Source organism: Notamacropus eugenii, chromosome 4, assembly GCF_028372415.1.
Source record: "Notamacropus eugenii isolate mMacEug1 chromosome 4, mMacEug1.pri_v2, whole genome shotgun sequence".
In the NCBI taxonomy this organism is placed as follows: Eukaryota; Metazoa; Chordata; class Mammalia; order Diprotodontia; family Macropodidae; genus Notamacropus; species Notamacropus eugenii.
Window position 1 is genome coordinate 53,055,201 of NC_092875.1, and position 8,724 is coordinate 53,063,924.

Below are 8,724 nucleotides of genomic sequence, written 5' to 3' on the forward strand. Positions count from 1 at the left end.
TACCTTTACTTTATGCTGTCTCAATTCTGCTTTGCTCATAGAGCACAGTACCCTTTCTGATATGGGCATGCCATGCTGAGCAATCCTGTACCAGTGCCTCCCATGTTACACAATCGAATTCAAAGTTCTTGAGAGAGACCTTGAGAGTGTCCTTGTATCACTTCTTCTGACCACCATGTGATATGTTTGTGTATGTGTGTGTATATGCATATGCATATGATATATATGATGTATATAATGTAGATGTAGATGTAAATTGTGGCACCCACCGCATCCCAACCTCCCTATCCCTGATTGTCAGCTTCTGTAGGGTAGCAGTACTCAGGAGGACTCTCTGCTGATCTTCACAGACCAAAAAAACAAAATATTAAACCGGACCTCCCCCCAACAAGCTTACTTTCTATTGGTTGGGAGAAAATGAAGAGACAACAAGAGCATATGGAATCATAGATTTAGAGCTGGAAGGGCCCTTAGGTTCAATTCAATACTAAAAACATTAATTAAGGGCCAGGCAGTCACTGTGCTAAGCAATGGAGATGCAAAAGGACAAAAGATCGTTTCTGCCCTCAAGGAATTTACAAACTAATAAGAGGAGACAAGATGCAAACAAATACATACAAAACAAACTGTAGATAGCATAAATAGGAAATAATTAAAAGAGGGAACACAATGGAATTAAAAGGGTTAGGAAAGATTTCCTGCAGAAGGTGGGATTATAGAGGCTAGCTAGTCAAATGCTCTCATTTTACAGATGAGGAAACTGAGGCCCACCTAGGTTAAGTGACTTGCTTAAAGTGTTAAAAGTAGCAGTTGGCAAAGCCATTATCTGAACCTAGGTCATCTCCCTCTGAACCCGATTTCTTGGTTTCCTCAAGAAAACATTCTCTAGCCTCGGCAGTGATAGACATTTTTTTTTTTTGCCTGGAGGAAAGCACAAACCCACATCGTGGAGTGTGACCAGTTCTTACACCCAAGGTCCAGCTTTTAGTGCTGCACTTTGTTCCCAACAGAGTTATTAAAGAATAAGTGAAATAATGAATGATTCTTGTATGCGAATATGCCTGCACACACAGACAAAAAAGAGAATTATCCTAAATTTTCACCCAGGGCCTAAAAAGAATATGGAACTCTGAGAAGTATTATGGTAGAAGCTGTAATCAATCAACCAATTGATAAGCATTTATAAAGCACCTACTATATGTTGGGCCCTGTGCCAAATACTGGAAATATAAAGTAGAAAATGAAAAATAATTTCAGTCCTCAAATAGCTTACAAATATAGGGTGGGTAGCCGACATTTTCATGTATGTATAACAATTATAACCCCAACTGGACCCAGGGAGTTTGGTCTTGGTGCCTTCTACCTCTGCACTAAGGAATATCTCTCTGATATGGACCTACCCATGTGGACCAGGTTCAGGCCCAGGAGTGACTGACCACCTAAAAGAAACTCACAGTCTTTGGCTCTTTACACCCTTACCTTGGAGTCACTGGGAAAATCACTTAAACTTTAAGTTTTGACTCATGTCTTTGGGTTTCTCCAAATAACAGTAGAAATATACCTAAATTGTAGTGTAAAACAGCTATTTCTTTCATCTGCACCAAAAAAATGCAAAGTACAAAAAACTCACAAATTCTTGTTTAAGAACAGCAGTAATACCTACTGTTATATTTCCCCAGGAGATTAACGCTTAAATCTATTGAAACCTAAAGCAGTTTATGGGACTACTTAATCACATTTCACATTTCACCTCAGCTCTGCACCATCCAAACAATTCCCTCCACATCCATATGTTCTAGCAAGCCAGGTTTGGGGTTGTAGTCATCTCTCTCAAGGATAACTATGGTGGATAGTGAGAAGTAACCTTCCAAATCACTTGAAGACCTAGGACTTCTGGACCTCTGGAATTCATAAGGTGGCCTCCTCCAAGGCTGGAAATGTCAAGACTGATACTTGATCACTCATTATCATGAAAAGAAAAACAAAACAGAAAAAAGACAGTCAGAAACTCAGATTTGGAGAAATCACCAAGCTGCCTGAATAGAGAAGACCACCCCTACTTCACCCAAGGGTGTACTGGCAAATATTTAATAATCAGCTCTCCTTTGGGGTGGAGTGAAAAGGGGAATGTACATAAGTCACATTTTTAAGCTAAATTCTCCGTCAATTTCTTAAATTTAGCTAATCAAGCCAAGATTTATAGTGTTTGCTTTTAACAATCTTCTCTCTCAAGTCCATCCAAGCACTTAATAAAAGTTTGTTGAATGACTGACTATAAGGGATCATTTAGTCCAATATCGTAAAGTGAAAGGAATAATGGTCAGAGATTCTGGGTTCAAATCCTATCCTCCACCTGATGTTTACTGCCTGTCTGACTTTGACCAAGTCACTTAATTTCCTTGAATTTTAGGCACTTTATTTCTAGAACCAAGGAGTTGGACTAGATGTAGAAAGAGGTCTCGTTTGAATCCATGGTTCTCTAATTTTATGTGAAATACTTGCCTCTCCTCCCCCCTCTAAGAATTTAGTCACACTAGAGAGTGTGACTAAGCAACCCTTGGGTTCCAAGCTGCTAGATGATGCAATAAAGCTTTCTCTGCAGCCCAGAAAGCACCAGTGCCAGCCAAGTCTCACCAACCTTTCAACCATAACTGCTTATTCCTTTTCTTTTCCTTTCCTCTAATTGGGCACCTACTATGTTCCAGGCATTGTACTAAGCTCTGGGCAATGAAAGGCAAAAGGCAATTCTGGATCTCAATCTAATGAGGGTGCACAGGTGCAAGCTATAGACAGGATAAATTGGAGATAATCAGGGGAGGGAAGGCTCTAGCATTAAGAAGCATTGTCAAAGGCTTCTTGCAGAAGGTGGAATTTTAGCAGCTAAATAAAACCTGCTACTCTTAGCAAATGCATTCAACTCATGAGATGTTGATTAGGTGAATCTGCTGCTCAGCTCAGGGTCCCATCAGACCACTTACTGCCTCCATAGCTGAATCCGTGTGAGTTTCAGTCTGCAATTGCAAAGGCTGGGAGAGCCTCCCAGCACTCAGCTGAGTACAATAGCACCACCTGTTGGCAGGATAAAGGAGGACTGACAGGGGAGCTTAAAGATACAGGAAGGATACTTAGAATTCTTTAGGAGAAAAGGAAAGAGTCTTTATGCAAATAGCCAAAAGACAACTGTTCCATTAGAGTGCATACAACATACACTTTCTATCAAATATGTTATTAAATATTATCTTGCTTTGCAGCATATTTTTTCTGGCGATATTATATTTTTCTATATATCCTAACACGTCAGGTTATGCATTTATTATAACAATATCTACATGTAGCATGTTTCTGCATGCAACCTATGCATTTAGTTCCTTTATACAACTCAGTCCATCAATTCATAGGATTATAGATTTTAAGCTGAGAGACCCCTTAGAGGAATATATTTCCTCCCCGTCATTTTACAGATGTGTTGCTCCGTGTTTGGCATTGCTGTGGAATATGTGCCCTTAATTTAATCTACACACTGTTGTTATGTGTGCTATGGATGATGTGCAAAGTGTTGTTTGTCACCTACACTCATGCAAGATGTGTGCAATATTTCTTTGTTTTTAATTTCCTGTTGGTATCTTTTGCTCTCACATGACCTTTATTTCCCAATATATTCTCTGTCTTGCAACTATCTCATGACCAGACCACATTCTCAGCTAACCTCCCCCCCATCAAAGATGAGTAATGTGGAGGAGCTGAGAGCTCTTAACCCACCTCCTTATTTCACCTCCACTAAGGAGGGTTTACTTTTCTCTTGTCAGGGGAGTTCGCAGTAATTTGCTGTCAGAAAGACAGAGCTGGGTTTATACTGAGGGATTTCCCTTAGAGTCTTTGGTTACTGAGAGACCACTGACCATCAATTTATTGATTGTTGGCCAGCCTAATTAGTAAATTGATTTTTAACACCAGGAAACTTTATCTCTAGGAATTTTTATTTGTGACATTTTGATACTGATCATCTGGTGATATCCTTATATAGAGCTGCCCTTTGAGTTGTTGAAAAAAAGAGTGTTTGCTATGACCAGCAAGTTATTTTCACAAAACTTTATCAGTCTCTGCCCTGCTTCGATTTTGTGTTTCAAGACAAAGCTTGCTTGTTATTCTAATTATTTTTTGATTTCCTCTTTAACATTCCAATCTCCTATAACGAATGTAACACTTTTCTCATGTGTGTTATTTCTAGATGTTGTAAGTATTCATAGAACGGATCAATTTTCACCTCTTAACTGTCAGTGGTTGGAGCATAGACATGTATTATTGTGATGGTGAATAGTTTTCCTTGGATTAGAACAGATATCATTGTTATTCTTGAGATTATACCCCATTAATGCTTTTCTTATCCTTTTATTGACTAAGAAGGCTACTCCCTTTCTTGTAAGGATTCTTGCTCACTGATTTATATGTAGTGATCACCTGAATTATTAAGTTCACTGACACTCAAGATGTCAATGTTTAATCTTTCCATTTCCTATTTGACCACATCCAGTTTATCTTGATTCATAGATCTTACGTTCCAGGTTCCTATGCAATAATTGATCTTTAGAGCATCAGACTTTTCTTTCATCACCAGACATATCCACAGCTGAGCTTCCTTTCAACTTTGGTCCAGTTGCTTTATTAGTACTAGAACTATTTATAGTTGTCCTCCACTCTTCCCCAGTAGCATGCTGAATCCCTTCCAGCCTGAGGGTCTCATCTTTTGGATATCTCTTATCATTCATTTTATTATTGTCCATTGGGGTTTCCTTGGCAAAGATACTGGAGTGTTTGCCATTTCCTTCTTCAATGGATCACCTTTTCTCAGAACTCTCCACTATGACCTGTCCATCTTGAGTAATCTGAATGGCGTAACTCATATTTTGAGTTACACAGTCCCTTCCACCACAAGTTAGCTATTATTATTTGTTCTGAGTCAAATTCATTTGTGTGTTAAGCCAAGTCAGTTATTTTCCTGAATTATTTTACTACATGAAAGACATGACTTTAAAAAGACCCTAGACACATATTTTGAGAAATTAACAAGAAAACTGCCCCCAATATTTTAGCACCAGAGGATAAAATAGATATTGAAAGAATTTATTGATCAACTCCTGAAAGAGATCCCCAAATGAAAACTCCTCAGAGTATCATAACCAAATTCCAGAGCTCCCAGGTCAAGAAGAAAACATGACAAGTTGCCAGAAAGAAATAACTTAAATACCATGGAGCCGTGGTCAGGCTCACATAAGATTTAGAAGCTTCCATGTTAAAAGAGTGGAGGGCTTATGATATGATATTCCAGAAGACAGAGGAGCTAAGATTATAAAAAAGAATAACCTACCTAGCAAAACTGAGTATGATCCTTTAGGGGAAAAATTGTATACTTAATGAAATAGATGACTTTCAAGCATTTCTGGTGAAATAACCAGAACTGAATAAAAAAGTTGACTATCAAATACAAAACTAGAGAGAAGCATAAAAAGGTAACATGAAAAATAAATCATAAGGAACTCAATAATGTTAAACTGTTTACATTCCTACATGGGAAGATGATGGTCCTTGTAACTCCTAAGAACTTCATTATTAGTGAGGTTAGTAGAGCATGGGTGTAAGTTAACTCTGATGGAATGGTGTCATAAAAAGTAAAGGGATGAAAAAGAAAGATGTATTGAGGGAAAGGGGAGGGGAGAAGAAAATTGGGAAAATTATCTCTCATAAAAGAGAAAGACAAAAAACCCTTTTACACTGGAGGGGAAACTGAGGTGGGATGGTGGGTGAGAAGATTAAGATTGATCCTGAATTGTTTTCTGATTGATGCTATTTACAATTAATTGATTCTGTCCTGTAACTGCTCTTGTCCTTGAATTGCTTAAACTTCTTTGTCTCTGAACTTGCTTCAGAGATTCAGCTGACCTGTAAGGGGTTAAGTTTTAAAATTCAGCTTTCCTGACAATTACTGAACTCTTCTTGCTGCAATGAATTTAAATGACCTTGGAGAATGCATGTGGAAAGAAAAGGAGTCAGACCTAATATGTTTATGCCACCAAGCTATCATTCAATCTTGTTTAATCTGCTGTCCAAAAGGCTGCTTGCTATCTTGCATCTGGATTTAAACAATGAGCACATCTTAGTCTCATGAGAGAAGGGAGAGTCATTGCTAACCCCCATTACCAAACTCCCAACCAATCATCCCTGCACCTCAGCTCTGTCACCAATAATGTTGCCCTTAATTCTATGATATCATCTAACCTGTTGTAATGGTAATTTAAAATGGAGAGATCTTTCTCATTCATTAATAGGCCAATGTGACCTGCTTGTAATTTGTTTAAGGGAGTTAGTTTGTGGGAAGCCTAGCTGGGGGAAGGCTTGGGGATGGTGTTGTCCTCAGCATTGTTTTTGAGTACAGATTTCTGTTACTATGACGGATTTGGCTTTCTGAATAAATGTTTTGGTTCTGTCTTCCATGTGGAGAGTCTGTGGTATTTCATGATTCAGAATTGCACCGCCATATTTATGACCGCTGTAGGTGCTGTAAATATTGTATTGGTGCTATATATGTTCAGTTCTTTACTCTCTATTCCTCAAAATCTACACTAGAAGAACTGTCCTTTTGGGGCACAAATGGAGACAAGCCATTGATTCATTTATTGACAAGTAACATGCTTCTGCTAATAAATGTGATCTTGCTCAGAAATATGCCTCAGTTTATCCTTTTGTTATGATGCAATCATGACATGGGCTATGCTTGAACCTTATTCTCATAAGAATTGGTTCAAAAAGGGAATAACATACACAGTCAATTGTGTACAGAAATCTATCTTACCCAAGAGGGAAGTTGGTAGGGAAGGAGATTAGAGAAATAAGAGGACTGATAGAAGGGAGGGAGAATTAAGGGAGACAGTGGTCAGAAGTAAAATAGACTTTTGAGCAGAGACAAGGGAGGAAGAGAGAGACAGCGAGAGAGACAGAGGAGAAAGAGAGAGAGAGAGAGAGAGAGAGAGAGAGAGAGAGAGAGAGAGAGAGAGAGAGAGAGAGAGAGAGAGAAACAGTGGGGAAAATAGGATAGAGGAAATAACACAGTTAGTATTCATAACTGGGAATGGGAACTCATGAATAAATTGGAAACAGATAGCAGAATGAAATAGAAACCAGAACCCAACAATATGTTGTTGAAACATACTTGAAAGAGAAAAGTATGTAAGGGATTAAAGCAGAATTATCATGTTTCAGTTAAGGAAAAAAAGGAAGTGGCAGTAATTATGATCTCAGACAAAGCAAAAGCAAAAATAGATCTAAATAAAAGAGATAAACAGAGGAGTGACATTTTGCTGAATGGTACCATAGTAATATCTGTACTAAACATATGCCACATACACCCAATAATGTAGCATCTGAATTCTTAAAGTAAAAGTTAAATTAATTACAAAAGGAAATAGAGAGTAAAACTATATATTTATTCATATTATTCAAGTTTGCCCTCTCAGAAGCAGATAAATTTAACCATAAAATAAATAATAAGGGAGTTAAGGAAAGGAAATAAAATTTTAGAAAAGTTATATATAATAGATCTCTAAAGGAAATTGAATGGAAATAGAAAGGAATATGTCTTTTTCTCAGTTGTACATGGCACCCTCGCAAAAACTGATCATGTATTAGGACACGAAAACCTCACAAACTAATACAGAAAAGCAAACATATTAAATGCATACTATTCAGATAATAATGCAATAAAAATTGAATTCAGTAAAGGACCATGGAAACATAAAGTATTTATTAGAAGTTAAACAACATAATGTTAAAGAATGAGTGGATCATAGAAACAATCAATAATTTCATTAAGGAGAATGACAACGAGACAACATACCAAAATTTGTGAATTTCAGTAAAAGCAGCACTTACAGAGAAAGTTATATCTCCAAATGCTTACATCAATAAAATAGAGAAAGAGTAGATCAATGAATTGGGCATACTATTTTTAAAAAATACTAGGAAAAAATTAAAAATCCTCAATTAGACACCAATGGAAAATACTGGAAATAAGAAGATAGATGAAAGTATGAAAACAATTGAACTAATAAATAAAACTAGGGGCTAGTTAATAGATAAACCAGTATCAAAAATGAAAAAGGTGAATGCACCATCAATGAAGAGGAAATTAAAGCAATTATTAGGGACTATTTTGCTAATTTATACTCTGATAAATCTGATAATCTAAGTGAAATGAATATATATATATATATATATATATATATATATATATATATATATATATATAACCAAGATTAACAGAAGAGGAAATAGAATAATTAAATAACCTATCCTAGAAACTGAACAAGCCATAAATGAGGTCCCTAAGAAAATGGATCTCGTAGTGAATTCTACCAGACATTCAAAGAGCAATTAATTTCAATACTATATAAGTGATTTAGAAAAAATAATCAAAGAGTCTTACCAAGTTCCTTTTATGACACAAATATGGTGCTTCTACTTAAACCAGGAAGAGAAAAATCTGACAAAGAAAACTACAGACCAATTACCATAATGAATATTGATGCAAAAATCTAATATAAAATACTGGCAAGGAGATTACAGCAATATATCATAAAGATCAAAGACTATGACTAGGTGGGATCTATACCAGGAATTCAGGGCTGAATTCGTATTAGGAAAACTATCAGCATAATTGACCATGTTAATTAA